Genomic DNA, 24758 nt, shown 5'->3' with positions numbered 1-24758 from the left:
GGCACCCAGGTACTCCAAACCCCTCTCCAGGACCCCTGAACCACCTCGGGACCCTGATTCTTCACACAGCCCCTAAGCACCCCTCAAGCCTCAAGGAACACCAAGAATGGAATGCAGGGAAGCGTTCAAACTGCTCCAGGATCCCTGAAGAGCTCTCAACATCCCTGCACAACTCTCCAATACCTCCCAAAAAACCCCCAGGAGATCCCAGTGTCACCCCAATATTCCTCAAGGTCCTTCCTGGGACAGCCCAGGACCCTCCAAAAGGCCCCCAAACCTGTGAGCAAAGGTCACTGGGGGCTCAGTTTCCTCCAGCTCTGGGGCTCTGGGTGATGCCCCAAGGGCCCCCCCAGTGTTTGGGGCTTCCCCCCGATTCCTGTAAGACCTTGTGTCACCCCCATTGTCACCCACCCCAGCGGTGCCACCAGTGACAGCCTCCGATGACAGCCAGGAGCAGGAGCAGGAACAGGAGGGTCCTGCCGATATTCACAGCCACTGCTGTGGAGAGAGGGGACACATTGGGGTCCTCCTGAACTGCAGGAGTTCTGAACACTCTGGTGACCCCATGTGACCCCACCTATTACCCAGGGTGATCCAGGTGTCACCTCCAAGGCCAGCTCAGGGCTGAGGGCCCGGAACACGCGGTGCCCATCCTGTCCCAGCTGGTTGGTGGCCACGCACTGGTAGGTGCCCGAATGTGCCACATCGATGTCCCTGAGCTCCAGGAGGGGACCCTGGGCCGCCTCCTGCCCATTGTGCAGCCAGGTGAAGGTGACAGGGGCTGAGCCCACCTGCACTGAGCAGCGCAGGGTCACGTTGTCACCTGCACACACCTGGTATGCCAGGGGGCAGGGGGTGATGGTGGCATTGGTCACGGGCACTGCGGGGACAGAGACAGGGCTGGCACCTGGTGAGGTGGTATGGGGGTGCTGTGTGTGGGATCACCCCCATCCCGATGATCCCGCTCACCCAGGACGGTGACATTCAGGGGGGTCTCTCTCGGCCACGCTGTCCCCGTCACTGACCCAGCACCGGTACTGGCCACTGTCATTGTCCCCAACGTGGCGCAGCTCCAGGCGGGGGCCAGTTCCCAGCAGTGCCCCTGAGCCCTCTCGGTGCCAGGAGAAGTACAGGGGACCTGTCCTTGTGGCCACCGTGCAGCTCAGCACCAGGCTGTCCCCGAGTGTCACCTGTCCCCCGGGGGGCTGTGCTGACAGAGACACCCCCGAGGGCGGGACCCCTGCAGGAGGGGGGTACAGCAGGGGTCAGTGAGGGACCTGGGTGGTCGGGGAGGGGCAGGAGGATCCCAGTGAGGGAGAGGTGGCGCAGAGGTTGAGGGGGATTGGAAACAGGCGGAGAAGGGGTTCAGGGAAGGGACACCTTGAGAGGGAGGGGGGCGACACCAGGGAGGGTATGGGGATACAGGGAGAGGATGGTGGCACCTGGGGAATGTGTGGGGACCTCAGAGAGGGGTGGAGGGATGCAGGGAGGGGTCTGGGGACCCAGTGAGTGATAGGTGGACACAAGCCAAGAATAGAGGGACTTGATGAGGGACCCGGATCAGCAATGGCAGGACATGGAAAAGGTGACAGGGAAGGATGGGGGTACCCATATGGGGCTGGTGGATACAGGGAGGGACCAGAGAAAGGAGCAGGGGAGCCAGGGAGGGATACAAGAAACTTAGGTACCACAAGACACGTGTCAGGAAGGACTGGGGATCCCCAGGCAAAGGACATGAGGAGGCTGTGGGGGCTCCCCGTGCCCATCCCCGCACTCACAGCACACTGTGATGCGGAGCTGGGCACTGCTCTTCCGCACGGGCCCCCCCCTCGGGGCACACCTGGGAGCTGTAATTCCCCGAGAGGGAGACCCCCACGGCAGGCACCAGTATCTGCGGTGACCCCTGCGGGCCCCCCACCACCTGCCCGTCCTGGTAGAACATGTTCAGGAGGGGGGCTCGGGGCTGCAGGGGGCTGGGGCTGTTGAGGCAGCTTATAGGGAGGACTCCACGGTGGGCTCGGGGGGACCCTCCAGCACCAGCACCGAGAAGAGCTCAGGGAAGGAGAGGGGAGAGGGATTTCTGAGTCTGAGTCCCTGGGGAGGGGCTGTGAAGGTGTCAGGGTGAGGGCTGTGGAGTGCTCACCATGCACTTTCACTCTCACTGGCACTGACCACCACTTCTCTGATGTCTGGAATTTCACCCGGCCCTCACAGCTGTAGTGGCCGCTGTGATTCAGCTGCAGAGGGGGCAGGGAGAGCTCAGTGCCATCAATGATCCCCCCCAGTTTCTTCCACTCTTGTTAAAAGACACCGAGTTGACTGTTCTGTTCTCCCAACCCTGGCAGCGCAGTGTCACTGTGTGCCCCTCCAGCAGCACCTGCCCCGGCACCTGCAGCACCAGCCAGGCTGGGGGACAGAGGGGACCTGTCACACCTGATGGAACCAGGATCCCCCCATTGTGTCACACCCAGCGCAACAGGGGTCCCCATTTACCACATGGTTTCCCCCACTCTGGGATGCTCTGGGATGTCCCCAGAGCAGGGGACAGGCTCTGGTCACACAGGAGGTGACCCATGGAGCGGAGCACACCCAGAGCCTTTGGGGTCAATGTGGGTGCCAGGCTGGGGACACCCAAACCCCCCTTACGTTGTAAGACTATCACGAGGGGGCTGTGCCCAGTGCCAGGTCTGTCATACCAGTAGGTGCCACTCTCGGTGACAGTGAAGAGCAACTGTCTCTCCTGCCACAAGCGCTGCCCGTCCTTGTACCAGGTGGTGGCACCGGTGGTCCCCAAGCCCTGGAAGATCAGTGTCACCCGGTCCCACAGCACCACCGGCCTCCAGGAGGGCTCCACCAGGATCTGGGTGGTCTGGGTATCTGTGGGCGACAGGGGACAGCAGCCTGCCTGGGCCACCAGGGAGCTGGGGACAGCATGGTGAAGCCATGGCATCCCCTGAGGACTCACCAGCGAGGCTGAGGATCTGGGCTGGAAGGGAGAAGGGACAAGGCTGGCTGAGGGTGACACCGCAGAGATAGCAGCACAGGGGCATGGAGTGTGGGGCTGTTCCCAAAAGGTCTCAGTAGGGGCAATGGTGTGGCACAGATGTCTCGAGGATGCGGACAGAGCAGCCAGCCCTTGATCAGGCATGGAGACACTGTGCTGGCACAGGTCACCCCTGCCACATCCCCATGGCCCTGTGCCCATGGGCCATTTCTGATGGGACCTGTACCCATGGCCCATTCACATGGTGTTTGTCCCCTTGTCCCTGTCCCAGCACTCCTGTGATCCTTTCCCTGCTCCTACAGCTTCCCCAGCCCCAAGGTTCCTTCTGCCACATCCTTGTCCCCACATATTCATCCCTGTCCCCACATTCCTGTCTCCTGTTTCTGTCCCCAAAGCTACCCCACAATTCTGGTCACACTGGGCTCCATGCCCTGCTGGCACTGGGGACCTCAGGGGACCCCACAGTCCCCCTGTGCCCCCTCCCTATCCCCGGGATGTCAGGCCCCTCCCCAGGGCACTCACCCCACAGGAGCAGCACCACCTTCCCGGCCATCCTGGTGTCCCTTACCATGTGCATTGGCTGTCACTCACTGCCGAGGGTGGCTGTCCCCTGGATGGTGGCTCTTTGGGAAAAGGGGAAGGAAGCGAGGTCAGGTCTCATCCTCATGTGTAGGTGTCACCTGGTGGGGGCAGAGTGGCCACAAGCTGGGGACAGGCTGTGGGCAGGGTGGGGACAGGATGGGGACAAGGCTGGGTGGGACATGGTGGGACATGGTGTTCCCAGGAATGAGGGGCTCAGGGGATTTGGAGATGTGGGGATGGGTGTCCAGGGGAATGGGGGGTCCCAGGGATGGGGTCCCTGGGAATGGGGGTGCTGAGGAGTCACTGGGAATGGGGGTCCCCACAGCTGAGGGGTCTCAGGGATGGGAGTGCCAGATGAACGTGATTTCCATGAATTTGGGGTCATGGGATGGGGATGCTGGGGGAATGGGGAATCCTTTGGGAATGGGGGTCCTGTGAAAATCAAGGTCCTGTGGGAAGGGAATTTTAGGGATGGAATGAACAGCAGAGGGTTCCTTGAGAATGAGGTGTCCTGGGCCTTGGAGATCCTGGGGAATGTGAGTACTGGGATACAGGTTCCCGAGAGAGGGAGACATATGAAATGGGGTACTCATGATTTGATTTCTAGGGGAATGGAGATGCCAGGGACAGGCAGTGGTGGGGTGGACCCATAGGTCTCAGCTCCTTCCCTGGGTGCCTCAGATTTTTGGGTGACCCAGGGCCCAGCACAGCCCCCACAAGGCACCGGCAGCCTGCAGTCACCCAAAAAAGATTCCGAGGGGCTCTGGGTGTGTCGAGCTGTTGCAGAGGTGAGAATTCTGTGGAGGAAAAATGTCTGCCTGTGGTTTGCTCAGTCCTGCAAGAAGCACAAAACCCCAAAGGCAGCCCAAGCAGTGGCTCTGGGAGAGCCTTTGATGGTTTTCAGAGCAAGGCTGGCTGGAAATACCCCCTGCAGGAGCAGCTGTGAGGGAACCGGCCTGGAAATGTAGCAATTGATCATTTGTTTCTCTTTGTAAAGGACAGAGAGAACCACAAAACTACAGCACAATCCAGAACATTCTGCTCAACATCCTGACCTGGATCCCCTTTCTTGAACAAAACCTGCAGCCTCATGGAAAGAATATTTGGGTTCAGGATGTGTCTACCAGACCAGAGGGAAAAGTGTGGAAATACCAATCAGGGGCTCTGCCCACAGCTGTGCTGGGGCTGTGGGGAGTGACCCTGTCTGAATTCCAGGTGTGCCCAAAGCTGCTCCACCCGTGCCCTCCTCACCTGAGTGAAAGGCTGAGGGTTTGCAGGAATTGTGGTGTAAAGACACCAGAGGTGCTGCTTTGGACCCGAGATCTGCCTGAGATCAGGTGCTGCCTTCCTTCCATTTGGGATCATGGAGAGAAGACGCGGTTGCTGCGCAGGGCATGTGCCTGGCCCCAGGACACTGCTACACTGCCAGTGGGCACTGGGATCCAACCTGCTGCCTTGGCGGCTTCTGCCTGCTGCCAGTGGTGGTGCTGGGACTGATTGGTGCCCGTGAGTTTTCAAAAGGAGTGATTTCCCCCTTTCCCTCCCGTCCGAGGCCGCCATGGCCCCTGAGGGGATGGAGCTGGACCGGGGCGCCCCCTGCTGGCCGGGAGTGCTCTCTGCAGCGCCCCCTGCTGTCTGGGAGTGCTCCCTGCAGTGCCTCCTGCTGGCCATGGTTATAACTGCCACGACAACAAACACGTTCTGGGTTTGTGTTGTTGTTCTATACTTGTTTATAAATTTCCCAGTAAAAAGCTGGTATTCATTGTCCAACACTTTGGTCTGGTATCCCCATAATCTTTGAAATTAGAAAAAGTTTAGACGTGGGTCTTCTTTCCATTCCAGGAATATTCCCACATACCTTGGCAGATATTCCTCATTTAAATCAGTAGCCAACTCCTGGGTTCCAGTGTCGATGCGACAGACACCCCAAGGGGAGACAGGGTCAGAGACTTGGGCACTTCATGCTCTGCCTTTTAAGCCAGTTGGGCCACCAAGGGGCCTCTCCCCGGATTGCACTTCTGGTCACTCAGCCACACCAGACCTGGGTTTGTCAGAGCGTCACACTGTCCGCAGTGTGATGGAGAGATGGGGCCCTGCCTCACAAAAAGCAAGGCCTGACCTACCCCTGCCACACACAGCTGTTCCAAAATTTCTCCAGACATGAAACTTTACCTGTCTCTGACACCCCACCCTTTGCCATGGCCTGAACCCGACTTCCTGGGAAAAGGGGATGCTCCAAAACCCCCACAGGGCCTTTGTGACATCCTCGTGTGGGGAACACGGCAGAGGAGAGGTTGGGACAGGGGACAAGAGAATCCAGAGCCTCCTGAAGGCTGCTGTGGCCATCAGAGCAAGGAAGGGCCTGAGCCCTGACAGGTTCCTCTGGTGGAGGAAACGTGCTTGGGGGAGTGTTTGGGGTTTGTTCCTTTTTGTGGCTTTCCCTGGAAATCGTTCCTTGTCTGACAATTTGGAGTCAGAACCTTGTTGCTTTTGCTTTTGGTTTTATTCTCTCCCATTGTTGTTAAAAGAAATTGTTCTTCTCTCAGCCCTTTGGCATCTTTGTGCCTCTATGTGGACAGGTGGGTCAGTTTTTAGTGGCAGCAAACACACGAGTGGGTGCCCATCGATGGGGACCCCCAGTGCCGCCCAGTTTCCCTCAGTGTCACAGCACATTCCCGTAGATGTCACCGGGTTCCCACAGTCGCGCCTGGGGTCCCCGCAGCTGCGCGTAGGTCAGCTGGGGATCCTGGAGGGTGGTGGCACGGGGGGACACTGCAAGACACACGGACTGTGGGATCTGGATGGGGTGACCCTCGCGGTGTTCCTCGTGACGTGTCCCTCGGCATGTGTCCCCCCCTATACTCATCCCCTGCCTTCTTGGTGACAATGATGTGTATGTACAGCACCTCCCTCTCCTCTGGGGGGGCCAGGGGATCCGGGGAGGTCCTAAAGGAATAAAGGGGATGCGGGAAAGGGAATGGGAGGTCTTGGGGGATGGGGTAAAAGGGGAGAGTGTGGTTTGAGTCCCCCAGTCACCTTTCCTTGTTCTTCTGGGCACCTGCAAAAGAAAGAGGAGAGGGGTGAATGTGGGGTTCCGGGGCCCTGCCCCCTCTCAGCATTCCTGAACTCCCATTGGACCCTCAATTCCCCTCAGGACCACCAAGCATCTCTGGAGCCGCCCCCCTCCAGAACTCAGTGCCTCTGATGAACTCAACCTCAAGAACCCAAAGCCCAGAAGTTACAGAGACCCCCAAACACAACCAGGATCCCTGAAAGAAGCCCCAACATATCCTCAGAACCCTCCAGCACCGCCCCAAATTCTTCAGGACCCCCAGTCAAGGTCACAATTCTGAGGCTGTGGGTGCTGCCCTATCGCTCCCCAACACTTGGGGCCTCTACAGTTCCCTGGGACCCCTGTCCCCATATTGTCACCCACTCTGACAGTGCCACCGGTTCCAGGCAACAATGACACCCACGAGCAGGAGCAGGAACAAAAGGGCCCCAATGACCCGTGTCGCCACTGCAAAAAACAGAAGGGGACACATCAAGATCACCCATCACCAGAGGAGTCCTGCACTCCCTGGTGACCCCATGTGACCCCACCTATTACCCAAGGTGAGCCAAGTTTCACCTCCATGGCGAGCTCAGGACTGTGTGCCTGGAACACGTGGTGCCCGTCCTGTCTCAGCTGGTTGGTTGCCATGCACTGGTAAGTGCCTGAGTGCCCCACGTCGATGTCCCTAAACTCCAGGAGGGGACGCTGGGCCACCTCCTGCCCGTTGTGAAGCCAGGTGAAGGTGACAGGGGCTGAGCCCACCTGCACTGACCAGTGCAGGGTCACGTTGTCACCTGCACGCACCTGATGTGACAGGGGACCGGGAGTGATGGTGGCATTGGCCACGGGCACTGTGGGGACAGAGACAAGGCTGAGGCCACAGAGAGGAGCTGGCAGCTGGTGTGGGGGGATAGGGATGGGGGGATGGGTGTGATGGAGGATGTCAGATATGGGGTAAAATCATGGAGGGGTGCGGGACACAGAAGAGAGGTGGGAGGACACAAGAAAGGTGTCAGGGGGAGCTGGAGGTCCCCAACCAGGGGACTCAGGGCGTCTCTGTGGAGTCCCCATGCCCATTCGCACTTACTGCTCACCATGACGTGGAGCTGGACAGTGCACTTCTGCACGGCCCCCTCTTCGGAGTGCACCTGGCAGCTGTAATTCCCCGAGTGGGAGACCCCCACGGTGGGCACCAGCAACTGCATGGACCCCTGTGGGTCCCGCACAACCTGCCCGTCTTGGTAGAACACGTGCAGGAGGAAGGCCCTGGGCCGCAGGGGGCTGGGGGTGCTGAGGCAGGTGAGAGTCAGGGGGGACCCCTGGATGGGCTCGTGGGGACCCTCCAGGACCAGCACCAAGAAGAGCTCTGGGAAGGAGAGGGGAGGTGAGGAGGTGAGGACTGTGATTCTGAGTGTGCTGGGAAGCGGCTTTGGGGGTGTCAGGATTTTGGAGTTCCAGCCATGGGCGTGGTCACTGTGCACTGTCAATGTCACTGGCAATGACTGTGCTCACAGTGACACTTCAGAATCCACCAAGCCCCTGCAGCTGCAGTTTCCACTGTGGTGTAGCTGCAGAGGGGACAACAACAGCTCGATCCCGCTACGGGACCCCTCCACCTCCTTGTCCCCATGGTAGAATTGCACTTGGTGACCGGCACGTCCCGCCAGCATCAGCATCGCAGTGTCACCGTGTCCCCATCCAGCAACTCCTGTGCCAACACCTGCAACTATTACTGGACTGCGGGACACAGGGGTCCTGTCATTCCAGGGTCCCGTTTTCATGGGGATCCCCCCATTGGGTCACACCCAGTGTATAAGTGGTCCCCAATTCCAGCACAGATTCCCCCACACTGAGATGCTCTGGGATGCTCACCTTGTACTGTCCCTGTCACCCGCTATGACTCCTACTGCCTCCAGGATCCCACCCAGCTCCTGCAGCTGTAGTTGCTGCTTTGGCTCAGCTGCAGAGGGGCCAAGGATAGCTTGCTCCTATCATGGAGTCCCCGCAGTTTCTTCCCCTTGGAGTAGAAGGACACCAAGGTGACCGTGCAGTTCCCCCGGCCCCAGCAGTGCAGTGTCACCCTGTTCCCCTCCAGCAGTGCCCATGCTGGCCTGTGCAGCACCAGTGGGTCTGGGGGACAGAGGGGTCCTGTCACACCCAATGACACTGGGATCCCCCATTTGGTCACACCCAGGGCACCAGGGGTGCCCAATTCCAACACGGGGGTCCCTCTACACTGTGATACTCTTGGATGTCCCCAGAGCAGGGGACAGGCTCAGGTCGCACAGGAGATGACCCATAGAGCACAGACCATGCAGAGCCCTTGGTGTCCCCATGGGTGCCAGGCTTTGGACACCCAAGTCCCCCTCACCATCTGAGACTCTCACAGCGGAACTGAGCCCAGTGCCGGGTCTGTCACATGTGTAGGTACCAGTCTCAGTGAAAATGAAGTGGTCGTGTCTCTCCTGCTGCCAATGCTGCCCATCCTTGTACCAGGTAGTGGCACCAGCGGTCCCCAAGCCCTGGCAGATCAGTGTCACCCGGTCCCACAGCACCGCCAGCCTCCAGGGGGCTCCACGTAGACCTGGGTGGTCTGGGCACCTGCGGGTGACAGGGGACACCAGCCTGTCAGGGCCAGTGTGAGGCTGGGGACAGTGACGTGGGGCCATGGCATTCCCCGAGGACTCACCAGCAAGGCCAAGTGTCTGGGCTGGAAGGGAGGTGAGAGAGGGCTGGATGGGGGTGGCACTGCAGGGACAGAGGCACAGAGGCATGGGGTTAAGGGGCTGTTCCCAAACAGGCTCTGTGGGGGCACAGGTGTGGCACAGATGTCTCGAGGACAGGCACACTGCAGCCACCCATTCTCAGGCATGGGGGCCCCTTGCTGGCACAGCTCACCCCTGCCAGCTCCATGGCCACATCCCTATGGCCCTGTGCCCATTGTCCATTTCTGATGGCACCTGTCCCCATGGCCCAAACACATGTTGCCGGTCATGTTGTCCCTGTCCCTGCATCCCCCTGTCCCAGATCCCACTGCTGCCCCAGCCCCAAGGTTCCTTCTGCCACATCCTTATCCCCACATTCCATCCCCCTCTCCTGACATCCGAGTTCCCCTCTTCCTGTCCTGTGTTCCTGTCCCCAAAAGCACACCACAACCCTGGTCACACTGCCTCCATGCCCTGCTGGCATTGATGACCTCAGGGGACCCCACAGCCCCTCTGTGCCCCCTCCCCTCCCCATCCCAGTGGTGTCAAGCCCATGCCCAGGGCACTCACCCTACTGGAGCACCACCACCTTCCCGGCCATGCCCATGTCCCCAGCCATGTGCACTGGCTGTCACTTGCTGCTGTGGCCACCGCTCCCCTGGCTGGTGACTCTTTGAATGAAGGGGAAGGAAGCGAGGTCACGTCCGTCCCCACATGTAGGTGGCCCTTGGTGGGGGCAGGATGGCCACAAGCTGGGGACAGGATGGGGACAAGGCTGGGTGGGACAAGGTGCAATATGGGTTCCCAGGTGTGGGGGGCTTGGTGGGTTTGGGGACATGGGGATGAGTGTCCAGGGGAATGGGGGTCCTGAGGAGGGGGAATCAATGGGGATGGGGGGGGGGAGTAAGGGAATGGGGGTTCCCAGAACTGGGAGGACTCAGGAAGGAGAGTCCTGGGGGAACGTGGGCTCCAGGGATTTGGGGCCATGGGATGGGGACACTGGAGGAATGAGAGTCCCGTGGGAATGGGGGCCTGGTATAGGACCTTCCCCAAGGTCCTGGGGGAAAGAAGATTTCAGGGAATGGAAAGAAGTGGAGATGGTTCCTTTGGAATGTTATCCTGGGCCATGGAGATCCTGGGGAATGTCAGTACTGGGATAGGGGTCCCAGGCAAGACGGGACTTAAGGAATAGGGCTCCCATGGTTGGTTTCCAGGGGAAGGGGGTTGCCAGGGATGAGCCATTTCTGGATGGGCACAGGGATCTCAGCTCCTTCCCTGGGTGCCTGAGATTTTGGGATGACACGGGGCCCAGCACTGACCCCTGGGGTGCTCCTTTCCAGGGCAGACATAAAATGTGGGTCCTGGGTAGCTCTGCTTCTGTGTCCTCCCCTGCCCTTGACATTTTCCTCTCTTTATTTCTCTTTTCTCCTTATTGTCCTCACTTTTGTACCATGTCCCCTCACCCCCAATTCCTGGCTCAGCAATCCTGGGGAGCACCTGAGCAGGGAATGGGTTGGGGGAGCCAGGGGAGTGGGGGGTGCAGGGAAGGGTAGGGAGGCTGTGGGGGATGGAGGTGTTGGACTGTGCCCCTTCAACACTTTCTTTTTCCTGGACAAGAAGGAAGAGGCTGTTTGTGCTGAGAGTCAGATGGGAAAATGGGGGGCTTGTGTCCTGGCATGGCACATCCAGGGGGGTCCTGTCCTGGGGGGGATCCTTCACCAGGGTGTGACACATCAAGGTATGGGGGTCCTGTCCTAGGTGTGGCAATTGTGGAAACATCCCTGCACATTCCTGGACTGGTGCCTGTCCCAGGGGTGGCACAACCTGGGGACCCCTGTCAATGGAAGGGTGAGGCACAGCCATGGCCCAGTCCTGCTCTGGCCAGCCCCAGGTGGCAGCCAGCACCTGAGGGTCCCTCCCTGCCCCCTTGGCTTTGATTCTGGCAGCTTTAGAGCTGCTGCACAGGTGAGAATTCTGTAGAGGAAAAAGGCCTTGCTGTGGTTTGCTCAGCCCTGAAAGAAGCACAAAACCCAAAGGGAGGCCAATTGTTGTTGTCTTTGCAGTAATTCTTGGGTTCTCTCAGTTCCTTGGGCAAAGAGACAAAATGATCAATTGCTGCATTTCCAGACTGGTTTCCCCACAGCTGCCCCTGCTGGGGGTTTTTCCAGCCAGCCCTGCTCTGAAAATCACCAAAGGCCCTTACAGAGCTACTGCTTGGGCTCCCTTTGGGTTTTGTGCTTCTTTCAGGGCTGAGCAAACCACAGGAAGGCCTTTTTCCACCCACAGAATTCTCACCTGTGCAGCAGCTCTAAAGCTGTCAGAATCAAAGCCAAGGGGGCAGGGGGGACCCTCAGGTGCTGGCTGCCACCTGGGGCTGGCCAGAGCAGGGCTGGGCAATGGCCATCCCTGTGCAGTGGGGCTGGGCCATGGCTGGGCCCCACCCTTGCATTGACAGGGGTCCCCAGGATGAGCCATTCCTGGGACAGGCACCCGGCCAGGAATGTGCAGGGACATTTCTGGAACTGCCACACCTGGGACAGGACACCCCCCATGCCAGGATGTGTCACCCCCTGGGACAGGATCCTCACAGGACCCACCCCCGGATGTGCCCCCCAGGAGAGAACCACCCCCATTTTCCCATCTGACTCTCAGCACAAATGGCCTCTCCCTTCTTGTCCAGGACAAAGACTGTGAAAGTGTTAAGAGAGCACAGCCCTACATCTTCATCCCCCACAGCCTCCCCACCCTTTCCTGCACCCACCATTCCCCATTTTCCCCCTCCCCTGGGTCCATCCAACCCCTCCCCTGCTCAGATGCACCCCAGGATTGCTGAGCCAGGAACTGGGGGTGAGGTGATATGGCAAAAAGTAAGGAGAATAAGGAAAAAAGAGAAATAAAGAGAGGAAAATGTCAAGGGCAGGGGAGGACACAGAGGCAGAGATACTCAGGATCCCCATGCAATGCCTGGCCAGGAAATGAGCACCCCGGAAGGGATTTTGTGGCTCCCCATGTCACCCCAAAATCTGAGGCACTCAGGGAAGGAGCTGTGACCCCTCTGTCCCACTCAGCCACTGCCCATCCCTGACACCCCCATCACCCTGGGACCCCTTGGGACCCCATTTCCTTCTGTCCCACCTTCCCTGAGACCCTCATGCCTGGACTGCAATTCCCCAGGATCTCCAACCCCAAAGGAACTCCTTCCCAGTAATTCCAGTCCCTGGGACACCCCTTCCCTTGGGGACCTTCATTCACCCAGGGCCCCCAATCTCACAGGGACCCCTTTTTCCCTGGCACCTCCATGCCATGGCCCCTATCTCATGATTACAAATCCCAGGAGGCCACGTTCTTTTGAGACCCTCATCCCCAAGTCTCAGTCCACCCAAACCCTGGTACCCCCATTTCCCTGGGACCACAAATACCTGGGTATCCCATTCCCCTGAACACCCATCCCTGTCTCCCTGCATGGCCTCAGACCCCAAATTCTGGCAACACCATGTCCGCACCATATCCCACCATCCCCCCCATGTCCCACAAGTTCCCCACCCTGCCCCCATCCTGTCCCCACCCTGCCCCCACCAAGGCCCACCTACACATGGGGACGAGATTTGACCTCGCTTCCTTCCCCTTCATCCGAAGAGCCGCCAGCCAGGGGAGCGGTGGCCACAGCAGTGAATGACAGCCAGTGCACATGGCTGGGGACACCGGGATGGCTGGGAAGGTGGCACTGCTCCTGTGGGATGAGTGCTCCAGGCACAGGCCCAGAGATGGGGAGGGGAGGGGTTACAGGGGGGCTGCAGGGTCCCCTGAGATCTCCAATGCCAGCAGAGCCAGTGCAGGGCATGGAGCCCAGTGTGACCAGAATTGTGGGGTGGCTTTAGGGACAGAAACAGGGGAACTCGTGATGGAGACAGGAACAGGGACATAGAGATTTTGGGGCAAGGATATAGCAGAGGAGCCTTGGGGCTTGGGTAGCTGTGGGGACAGGGACAAGGGAACAGGGATGCAGGGACAGGGACAAGGGCCACTTAGCATGGAGATGGGCTGGGACAACAGGTGCCATTGGAATGGGATAATGGGTACAGGACCATGGGGTTGTGGCCTTGGGGACAGGTACTGTAGAGCTGGTGGAGGGGGCCAGTGCAAACAATAGGATGTCCACAGTGTCCCCATGACCCTCACCCAGCCCTGTCCCTTCTCCCTTCCAGCCCAGACCCTCAGCCTCACTGTTGAGTCCTTGGGGGACTCATGGCCCCACCCCACTCTCCCCAGTCCCACTCTGGCCCTGGCAGGCTGGTGTCCCCTGTCACTCGCAGGTGCCCAGACCACCCAGCTTGTCATGGAGACCCCCTGGAGGCCGGCGGTGCTATGGGACCGGGTGACACTGACCTGCCAGGGCTCAGGGACTGCTGGTGCCACCACCTGGTACAAGGATGGGCAGCACTGGGGGGCAGGAGGGAAGCAACAACTTCACTGTCACTGAGAGTGGCACTTACATGTGTGAAAGACCCGGCACTGGGCTCAGCTGCCCCGTGAATGTCTCAGACAGTGAGAATGGTTTGTGTCCTCAGCCTGGCACCCACAAGAACCCCGAGGACTCTGGTGGGCTCCACTCCATGGGTCTCCCTCTGGTGTGATCAGAGCCCATGTCCTACACACAGGGACATAACAGAGTATCCCAGTACTGTGGGACCCTTGTGTTGAAATTGAGAAAACCTGGTGTGCTGGCTGTGACCCAGTATGGGGGTCCCAGTGACATCAGCACCCTCTAGACCCCTGTGATGTGACGGCACCCCTCTGCCCCACAGACCAGCTGGTGCTGCAGGTGCCAGCACGGGCACTGCTGGAGGGGGAAACGCTGACACTGCGCTGCCGGTACAGGCAGGAGAAGTCGGTTGATTCGGTGTTCTTCTACCACGAGGAAACAGAACTGGGGGGATTCTACAATGGGACCGAGCTGTCCCTGTCCCCTCTGCAGCTGAACCACAGAGGCCGCTAGCGCTGCAAGGCCTGGGTGAACAACGGGGTATCACAGGGATGGGAGGAGTCAGCGCTGGTGACAGTGACAGTGCATGGTGAGCACCTCACATCTGCTAACCCGACAGCACGACAGCCCCTCGCCAGGGACTCGGGGTCACGATTCCCACAGTCCCCCATCTCCTCCCCTGAGCTTGTCTGGATACCAGTTCTGGAGGGTCCCCCCAAGCCCAGCCCGGGGTCCCCCCTGACTCTCAGCAGCCTCAGCACTCCCAGCCCCCTGCGGCCCCGAGCCCCCCTCCTGTACATGTTCTACCAGGATGAGCAGATGGTGAGAGGCCCGCAGGGGTCCCCGCAGCTGCTGGTGCCCACCAGCAGTGGGGGTCTCCCACTATGGGAATTACAGCTGCCAGGTGTGCTCCGAGGGGATGGGCATGCGGAAGAGCAGCGCTCGGCTCCACATCACGGTGCGCAGTGAGTGCGGGGATGGGCACAGGGAGTCCCCACAGCCTCCCTGGGTCTCCTCTGTGGGTACCTCTATGTCCCCAAGACACCTTTCTTGTGTCCCTCCGCCTCTGCCCTGTGTCCCCTCATCCCTGCGGGGTGTGACCACATCCTCAACATCCCCCATCACACCCACCCCCTTGTCCCTGCCCCCCCACACCAGCTGCCAGCCACTCCCTGTGGCCTCAGCCCTGTCTCTGTCCCCACAGTGCCTGTGACCAATGCCACCATCACCCTTGGTACCCTGTTAAACCAGGTGCATGCAGGTGACAACGGGACCCTGCGCTGCTTGGTGCAGGTTGGCTCAGTCCCTGTCACCTTCACCTGGCTGCACAATGGGCAGGAGGTGGCCCAGGGTGCCCTCCTGGAGATCAGGGCCGTCAGGGTTGAACATTCGGGCACCTACCAGTGCATGGCCACCAACCAGCTGGGACAGGATGGACACCACGTGTTCCAGGCACTCAGCTCTGAGCTGTCCCTGTTGGTGACACCGTGGGGACACAGGGACACAGGTAAGGTCACACAGGGTCATTCAGGATTGCAGGACCTCTGGGGTGATGGATGATCCTCATGTGTCCCCCTCTGTTTTTTGCAGTGGCCGCAGGTGTCAGTTGGGCCCTTTTCTTCCTGCTCCTGTTCGTGGGTGTCATTGTGGCCTGGCACCGGTGGCACCGTGTGGGTGGGTGACAATGGGGGACAGGGGGCCCCAGGGGGCTGTAGAGGGCCCCAGAGTGTGGGCCTGATAGGGCAGCACCCATAGGCCCAGAACTGTCACCTTGCCTAGGGGTCCTGAAGGATTTGGGGAGGTGCTGGAGGGTCCTGCAGGGATGTTGGGGGTTCTTTCTGGGAGTGTTTGGAGCGTCTCTGTCCCTGCTGGGCTTTGAGTTCCTGAGGCTGAGTTGGCCCAGGGCACTGGGGAGGCTCATGAATTCTGGGGGCCTTCAGGGATGCTTGGGGGTCCTGAGAGGAATTGAGGGTCCCACAGGGGTTCTGGAATCCTGAGAGGGGTATGGCCCTGGGACCCCACAGTCACCCCTCCCCTCTTTCCTTTGCAGCTGCCAGAAAGCAGCAGAAATGGTGAGTGGGGTCTTCAACCATGAGTGCCCTTTTTCCCGCATGTCACAAGTCTCCATTGCCTCCCACACATTTTCTTTATACCCACAGGCCTCCCCCGGATCCCCTGGCCCCCCCAGAGGAGGGGGAGGTGCTGTACATCCATGTTGTGAGCACCAAGCAGGCGCAGCGTGAGTAACGTGGATTGGGGTGACAGTGACACATCACCCACTGGTGTCACTCCACCCGCCTTGGTCCCTCCAACCATTGTGTCCTGCAGGGCCCCCAGGCGTCACCAACCACCAGTAACCCTTGGTGGCCTATGTAGAGCTGCGGGGACCACACAGGCAACCAAGAAATCCCAGTGAAATCAATGAGGTTGTGCTGTGACACTGGCAACAACTGGGGTGCACTCGGTGTCCCCACCCATGGGCACCCACTTGTGTGTGTGCTGCCACTAAAAACTGCCCCTCCCTGTGGAGGCACAAAGATCCCAAAGGGCTGAGAGAAGAACAATTTCCTGAAACAGCAACGAGAGAGGATAAAACCAAAAGCAATAGCAACAAGTGTCAGATTCCATATTTTCACAAAAAGATCAATTTCCTGGGGAAGTCCCCAAAAGGAACAAACCCTGGAAACTCTCCCCTGCACAATTCCTCCACCAGAGGAACCTGCAACTTACAACTTCCTTGCTCTGATGGCCAAAGCGGCCTTCAGGAGGCTCTGGATTCTCTTGTGCCCTGTCCCAAACCCCTCCTCTGCCCTGTTGCACCCACGAGGATGTCACAAATGCCCTGTGGGGGTTTCCAGAGCCTTCCCCTTCTTCAGAGCAGGTCAGGATCCAGCCATGGCACAGGGTGGGATGTCAGAGACAAGAGAAGTTTGATGTCTGGAGACATTTTGGAACAGCTGTGTGTGGCAGGGATGGGTCAGGCTTTGCTTCTGGTGAGATAGGGGCTCGTCTACGCATCAGTCTGTCAGCCATGGAACACAGGGACAGTGTGATGCTCTACCAAAGACAGTGCCTGAGCAGCTGGGTGACCAGAAGTGCCACCTGGGAAGAGGGCCCTTGGTGGCCCAACTGGCTTAAAAGGCAGAGCACGAGGTGGTTAAGTCCCTGACCCTTTCTTTCTTGGTATGTCGGCCTCATCCATGCTGGAATGCGGGAGCTGGCAACTCATTTAAATGAGAAATATCTCCCAACGAAAGTGGGAATATTCCTAGAATGGAAAGAAGACACATGCCTAAAACTTTTATTAATTTTGAAAATGATGGGGCTTCCAGACCAAAGTGTAGAAAAAGGAATAAAAGCTCTTTTCTTGAAAATTTATAAAGCAGAACAGAACAAACAACACAAACCCAGAACTTTCGCTCCTGCTCAGCACTGTTGGTTTTTGTGGCAGTTATAACCGTGGCCAGCTGGGGGCGCTGCAAGGAGCACTCCCGGCCAGCAGGGGGGGCTGCAGAGAGCACTCCCGGCCAGCAGGGGGCGCCCCGGTCCAGCTCCATCCCCTCAGGGGCCATGGCGGCCTCGGACGGGAGGGAGGAAGGGAAATCTCTCCTTTTGCAGACTCACGGGTACCAATCAGTCACGGCACCATCCCTGGCAGCGGGCAGAAGCCCCCAATGCCACTGGCAGCGTAGCAGTGTCCCAGGGCCAGGCACACGCCCTGTGCAACACCTGCGACCGCTCTCCATGATCCCGAATAAGAGGAAGGAAGGAAGTGCCTGACCCCAGGCAGGTCTCGGGTCCACAGCAGCATCTGTGGTCTTTATACCACAATTCCTGCAAACCCTCAGCCTTTCACTCAGATGAGGAGGGCAGGAATGGAGCAGCTTTGGGGACACCTGGAATCCACACAGAGTCACTCCCCACTGCCCCACCATGGCTGTGGGTGAGCCCCTGTTCGATATTTCTACACTGTTCCCTCATGTCTAGCAGCCATGGTCAGAACCCAAAGATTCCTCTCAGGCTGTTACAAAGGGCTGCAGGTTTGAGACAGGAAGGACGATGGACCTGATCAGGTTTTTGAACAGATTGTTGTTGTCTTTGAAGGATATTTGAGGCTCTCTCAGAACCTTGGGCAAAGGGAGAAAATGATCAATTGCTGCATTTCTGGACTGGTTCACCCGCAGCTGCCCCTGCAGGGGTTTTTCAAGCCAGGCCTGCTCTGAAAACCATCAGAGGCCCTCGCAGAGCTGCTGCTTGGGCTCCCTTTGGATTTTGTGTTTCTTGCAGGGTTGAGCAAACCACAGGCAGGCCTTTTTCCCCCACAGAATTCTCACCTCTGCAGCAGTTCCACAGACTCAGAGCCCCTTGGAATCTGTCTGGGGTGACGCCCTGACTGCCGGCACCTTGTGGAGGCTGTGCTGGGCCACAAGTCTCCCAAAAATCTGAGGCACCCAGGAAGGAGCTGAGACCCATGGGTCCACTCAGCCACTGCCCATCCCTGGGACTTCCATTCCCTTGGAAATCAAATCATGGGAGTTCCATTTCTATATGTTCCACATTGTATGGGACCTCTATCCCAATATTTACATTCCCCAGGATCTCCATGGCCCAGTATCCCATTCCCAAAGAACCCTCTGCTATTCATTTCATCCCCTGAAATCCTCCTTTCCCCAGGACCTTGATTCTCCAAGGACCCCAATTCCTACAGGACCCCTCATTCCCCCAGCATCCCCATCCCATGACCCCAAATCCCTGGAGCCCACATTCCCCTGGGATTCCCATCTCACAGTCCGCCCAGCATTGGGAACCCCTATTCCCATGGCACCCCCTGTCGCTGGTGATTCCCCCTCTTCAGGATCCCCATTCCCAGGGCCCCCATTCCTGGGACCCCCCATTCCCCTGGTCACACAGCCCTGGCTCCCAAAACTCTCTGAGCCCCCCACTCGTGGGAACCCCATGTCCCACTGTGTTCCATCCAATCTTGTACCCGCTCTGTACCCACACTGCCCACAGCCTGGGCCCAGCTTGTGGCCACCCTGCCCCCACCAGGTGCCACCTACGCATGAGGGCAAGATCTGACCTCGCTTCCTTCCCCTTTGGCCAAAGAGCCACCACCCAGGGGACAGCCATCCCCAGCAGCAAGGGACAGCCAGTGCACATGTCTGGGGACACCGGGATGGCCAGGAAGGTGGCGCTGCTCCTCTGGGGTGAGTGCCCCATGCATGGGCCTGACACCCTGGGGATGGGGAGGGGAGGGGGCACAGAGGGGCTGTGGGATCCCCTGAGGTCACCAATGCCAGCAGTGCCAGTCAATGTTAACCACAGCAGACCTTGATGGGGCTGGGGATGTAGGGTGGCTTTCAGGACAAGAACAAGGGGGCAGGAATTTGGGGATGGAGATGTGGGGACAGGAAAGTTGGGACTGGCACCTTTGGGCTCAGGTAGCTCTGGGCATAGAGACAAGGGAACTGGGATGCGGGGACAGAAGGGGACAAGAACAGTGAGGATGTGGCCATGGGGATGTGATCATGGGGATGGGATCATGAGCTGGTGGGGATGACCTGGGCCAGCATGGGCTGTGTCTGTGGTGTACTCATGCCCGGAGTGTCCACAGTGTCCCCATGTTCTGATTCAGCCCAGGGTGGCTTCAGTGTACATGGTCCCAAGGTGTCTGTGCCACATGGATGTGGTGCATGGGTGGCTGTGACACAGACATGTCTCCCTGCTTCGCAAAATATCTTTTGGGGACCACCATCACACACTTTCCTACAGTAGCTGCTGTCCCCACAGGGACCGTTTGGGGAAGCCATCATGCCCTGTGCCACCATGTCCCCACAGTGCCACCCCCACTGAGCCCTGTCCCTTCTCCCTTCCAGCCCAGACCCTTGGCCTTGCTGGTGAGTCCTCGAGGTATGCCATGGCCCCACCTCGCTCTCCCCAGCCCCACACTGGCCCTGGCAGGCTGGTGTCCCCTGTCACCTGCAGGTGCCCAGACCACCCAGTTCCTCATGGAGACCGCCTGGAGGCCTACGGTGCTGTGGGACTGGGTGACACTGACCTGCCAGGGCTCAAGGACAGCTGGTGATGCTACCTTGTACAAAGACAAGCAATGCCTCTGGCAGGAGGAATGTGACCACTTCACTGTCAACGTGGAAGGCACCCACATGTGTGACAGACCTGGCACTGGGTGCAGCCTCCCCATGACAGGCTCAGACAGTGAGGGGTTTTGGGTGTCCCCAACCTGGCACTCACAGGGACCCCAAGGGCTCTGGGTGGTCTCTGCTCCATAGGTAATCTCCTGTGTGACCAAAGCCCATCCCCTGCTCTGTGGACATCCCATTGCATCCCATTGTGGAGAACCCCATGTTGGAATTGGGCACCCCTGGTGCCCTGGGTGTGACCCAATGGGGGAACCCTTAGGAAAACGGGACCCCTGGTGTGACAAGACCCCTGTGTCCCACAGCCCGGTTGGTTCTGCAGGTGTTGGCACGGGCACTGCTGCAGGGAGACACGGTGACACTGCATTGCCGGCGCTGGCGGGACATGCTACTCACAGAGGTGCGATTCTACCATGGGGACAAGGAGGTGGGGAGGTCTAGCTATGGGGCCGAGCTGTCCCTGTCCCCTCTGCAGCTGCTCCAACGTGGCCACTACAGCTGCAGGGGCTGGGTGGACACCGAAATGTCAATGTGGGCACAGTCGGTGCCAGTGAGAGTGACAGTGCACGGTGAGCACCCCCACGGCGGGAACTCCAATCTCCTGACAACCACAAAAGCCACTTCCCAGCAGACTCAGAGTCACAGTCCTCATGTCCCCTTTCCTTCCCAGAGCTCTTCTCGGTGCCGGTGCTGGAGGGTCCCTCCGAGCCCACCGTGGGGTCCCCCCTGAATCTCAGCTGCCTCAGCACTCCCAGCCCCCTGCGGCCCAGGGCCTTCCTCCTGCATGTGTTCTACCAGGACGGGCAGGTGGTGGGGGGTCTGCAGGGGTCCCCACAGCTTCTGGTGCCCACCGTGGGGGTCTCCCACTAGGGGAATTACAGCTGCCAGGTGCACTCCAAGGGGGGGCCATGCAGAAGAGCAGCACCCAGCTCCATGTCACGTTGCACAGTGAGTGTGGGGATGAGCACAGGGAGCCCCCACAGCCTCCTTGGGCCCCCAGCACTGCATGGGGACTCCCAGCGCTCCCTGACACCTGCCCTGTGGCCCTAACCTTTCCCAGATCTGTCCCTGCCTCCCCTCCTCCTTTCTCCTGTCTTTCCCCTGATCCCCCAGCCCTACATGGATACCCCCATCCTTCCCTGACACCTTTTCCATGTCCTGCCCTCCCAGCCCCAGGTCCCTCACCAGGTGCCCCATTCCTCACCCATGTCTCCCTATCCCTCACTGGGTACCTTCAATCCTTCTTGCTCCCCCCTATCCCTCTCTGAGGTCCCCGCACATTCCCCAGATCCCACCATCCTCCCCTGGGTCCCTATACCCTCCCTGGTGTTGCCCCACTCCCTCTCCAGGTGTCTCCCCTCCTGAACCCCCCATTCCCCTGTTTCCAAGACTCCCCATGTCTGTGCCCTCTCTCCCACATTGGGGTCCTGCTGCACCTCTCGAAGTGCCCCGGGTCCCTCACTGTCCTCTGCTGTCCCCTCATCCCACAGGCATCCTGCCCTCGGGGGTGTCACTGTGGGAACTAACCCCCGGGGTACAGGCGACACTCGGGGACAGCCTGGTGCTGGGCTGTGCAGTGGCCACATGGACAGGTCCTCTCTCCTTCTCCTGGCACCAGGAGGGCTCAGGGGCACAGCTGGGCACTGGCCCCCGCCTGGAGCTGCGCCACAATGGGGACAATGACAGCGGCCAGTACTGGTGCCGTGTCAGCGATGTGGATAGCGAGGCGGAGAGCGACGCCCTGAATGTAACCGTCCTGGGTGAGCGGGACCCTTGGGCTGGGGATGACCCTATCCACGGCTCCCCCATACCACCTCGCCAAGTGCCAGCCCTGTGTCCCCACTGTGCCCGTGGCCAATGCCACCATCAGCCTCAGTCCCCTGTCACACCAGGTGCGTGTTGGTGACAACGTGACCCTGCGCTGCTCAGTGCAGGTTGGCTCAGCCCCTGTCACCTTCACCTGGCTGCACAGCGGGCAGGAGGTGGCCCAGGGTCCCCTCCTGCAGCTCGGGGACATTGATGTGCGACATTTGGGCACCTACCAGTGCGTCACCACCAACCAGCTGGGACAGGACAGGCACAGCGTGTTCCGGGCCCTCAGCCCTGAGCTGGCCCTGGAGGTGACACCGGGCTCATCCTGGGTCACAGGTGGGGTCACACAGGGTTACCGGAGTGTTACTGACCCCATGGTTCCGGGTCACCTCAGTGTGTCCCACTCTATTCCCAGCAGTGGCTGTGAATGTCGGCAGGACCCTCCTGTTCCTGCTCCTGCTCCTGCTCCTGCTCCTGCTCCTGCTCCTGGCTGTCATTGGGGGCTGTCACTGGTGGCACCGCCGGGGTGGGCGACCATGGGGGAATGGGGGTCCTGGAGTGAGGGGGAGACCCCAGAATGGAGTCAGAGATCGGCACCACCCAGGGCCCCTGAGCTGGTGGACACTGAGCCTGCAGTGACCTTGACTGGAGGTCTTGGGCATGTGGGGGGAATTTGGAGGGTCTTGGTTGTGCTCCAGGGTCATCGCTGGGTGGGCTTTGAGGAATATTGGGTTGGCACTGGGAGCTCCTGGAGAGTTTGGTGAGGTCCTGGAGGGCTGTGCAGGGATGTTGGAGGACCTTTTTGCGTCCTGGGGGAGTTTGGGGGTGCCTCTCCCTGCCAGGCTTGGGGTTCCAGGGACAAAGAGGGTTGGGGGCACCAGGGGGTTAGGGCCCTGTGGTGGTGCAGAATTTCTGGGGGCTTCAGCGGTGCTTAGAGTGTCCAGGAAGAATCAGGGGTTCATTGGGAATCGGGGTTGCAATGGGGATTAGGGGAGTCCTGTGGGTGGTTGGAGCTGCTAAAATCCCAGGAAGGTTCAGGGGTCCCAGTGTCCCCTCGGTTACCCCCTCCCATTTTCCTTGCTGCCACCAGGTAGCTCCAGGACAGGTGACTGGGGGGCTCGGGCTGGGACTCCCCTTTTCCCCTCCCCAGACACCACCAGTGCCCCCCTTATCCCGACAGGACCCCCCAGGAGGAGGCGACTGTGCTCAATAACCACATCGTGGGCACCGAGTGAGCAAGGACTGAGTATGGGGGGGCCGGGACACATTTGTTTTGTGGAGAAAAGTAAAAGTACTCCACAACTCTTTGAAAGTGTTAAAGCTGGTATGTTTCTTACAGTGCTGGACGCATGCAGAGATTGCTCTCCTCAAAAAAGACATGCGTTCCTCTGAGAACTTCAGGTCTCTTTTTATCTCCCTCTCAAATACATATGCATACAGTTTCACAATATAGTTTATGGGTTTCGTGTGACATTTGGCACTAGTTCCTTTTTATCTGAAAGAATTCCGAGGTCAGGCTGACTTGCCCTTACAGCAGTCCCTGTCTCTCCCTGTCATCTTCTGTCTCCCCCCCTTTATCTCTGTCCTTCGCTGAAATAACTTCACTGAGCTTAGGCCTTGCTGTCTAGCTAAATAACTACGGTTTCTAAATGCAGACTTTACTCAAAAATGTACATTTCACCTAAATTAAAATGAATGTCTATCTTGGAAAATTTTCATTTTGCCTCATTCTCCCCTTTCCTAAAAGGGGGAAGTAAATTCTTTTATTTTGTTCAAATTCTTATTTGTACAAAGTAAAAGAACAACAAGTGTACTTTAGTGCTTTACCATGTACGTTTCACAATGGATAATCTTAAACTTATTCTAACTAACATTAACAAAACTACAGTAGGATGACACAACTTATTAAAGATTCTATTTGCAGTTGGTGACTTCTTAAAGACCACATCTCACCAGTGATGATCTGCATTTTGTTTTACTCTTTGCAGAATTCTAGCTATTTCTTTTTGTATCACATTGGACAGTTCTCTCTGCTTCTTTGAGTTTTTCTTTAGGATCTTTAGTAGGTCTTGGTGCTTAATTAATTGTTTTACTAATCTAAGATCCATTCTAATAAGAGTAGGTGATAGTCTGTGATTCATTGTGTAATTGCTTTCAATCAACTGGTGGGATGTCACTCGGTCTAAGTACGAAAAACTACACTTGATAATTTTAATAAATTACAAATACAGAAATTAGAATGATTTCTACTAGAAAAAATAACATCATTGCTATCAATTTTTACAGCAGCACAAGCAGTTCTCAGGCACACACACTCTTTTCTAGCATATACAAGCACAGTTTTTGGTCAGTGACTGGATGAACTTCGAAGTGACAAATACTCTGTTCAGTGTCTAAACACATTTCTTGGGCATTAATAGTATTGCTTTCACAAATGAATCTCATCTGTTCTCTAGTAATGCAGGATTCTAAGTTTACTGTCTGCACTTTTCATTCATCTTTTGTGCCCACACTCTATGTTCTGAAGGGTAGAGTATTGTTTTTTCATGGTTTAATCTTAGTGCAACGACGGGATGGATATCATAAACAGTGGCATTACGTATGGTAAGCACAAAGGCAGTGGCCACATTAGAAGCAGGATCATAGGTGAAATTCACCATAGCCCACCATGATTGAAACTTCCTTTCAAAATCAATTGCGCTATCTCAAACAATTTTCTAAATTTCAGCAGGAAAATTACTTTCACCCCTTTCCCCTATGATCAGAGCTGCTGTTGCTTGCATCTATAACTGTGCTTGTATACAACTGAAAGCTAAAGACACATTATCCTGAACTTTACTAAGTGCTTTTGCTATTAACTTGTGGTCTTGGTCCCTGGCTTTTTCGTACTTTCTTACTTTGGCAGTACTTTTGAAATCTGCCACTGGCTAGTTCTTAATGCCAATAGAGATGACTGTAA

General features: G+C 58.0%; 1 pseudogene; it reads left to right on the top strand.

Moving 5' to 3' along the window:
• The window catches only part of LOC128948120 (Fc receptor-like protein 4), a 93237-nt pseudogene that overhangs the window by 26139 nt on the left and 42340 nt on the right, over window positions 1-24758 (top strand).

This window comes from Melozone crissalis, unplaced genomic scaffold, assembly GCF_028551555.1.
Source record: "Melozone crissalis strain CALT ecotype California unplaced genomic scaffold, PUWL_Pcris_2 ptg000114l_1, whole genome shotgun sequence".
NCBI classification, from domain to species: Eukaryota; Metazoa; Chordata; class Aves; order Passeriformes; family Passerellidae; genus Melozone; species Melozone crissalis.
This window is presented reverse-complemented; position numbering and strand designations above follow the sequence as displayed.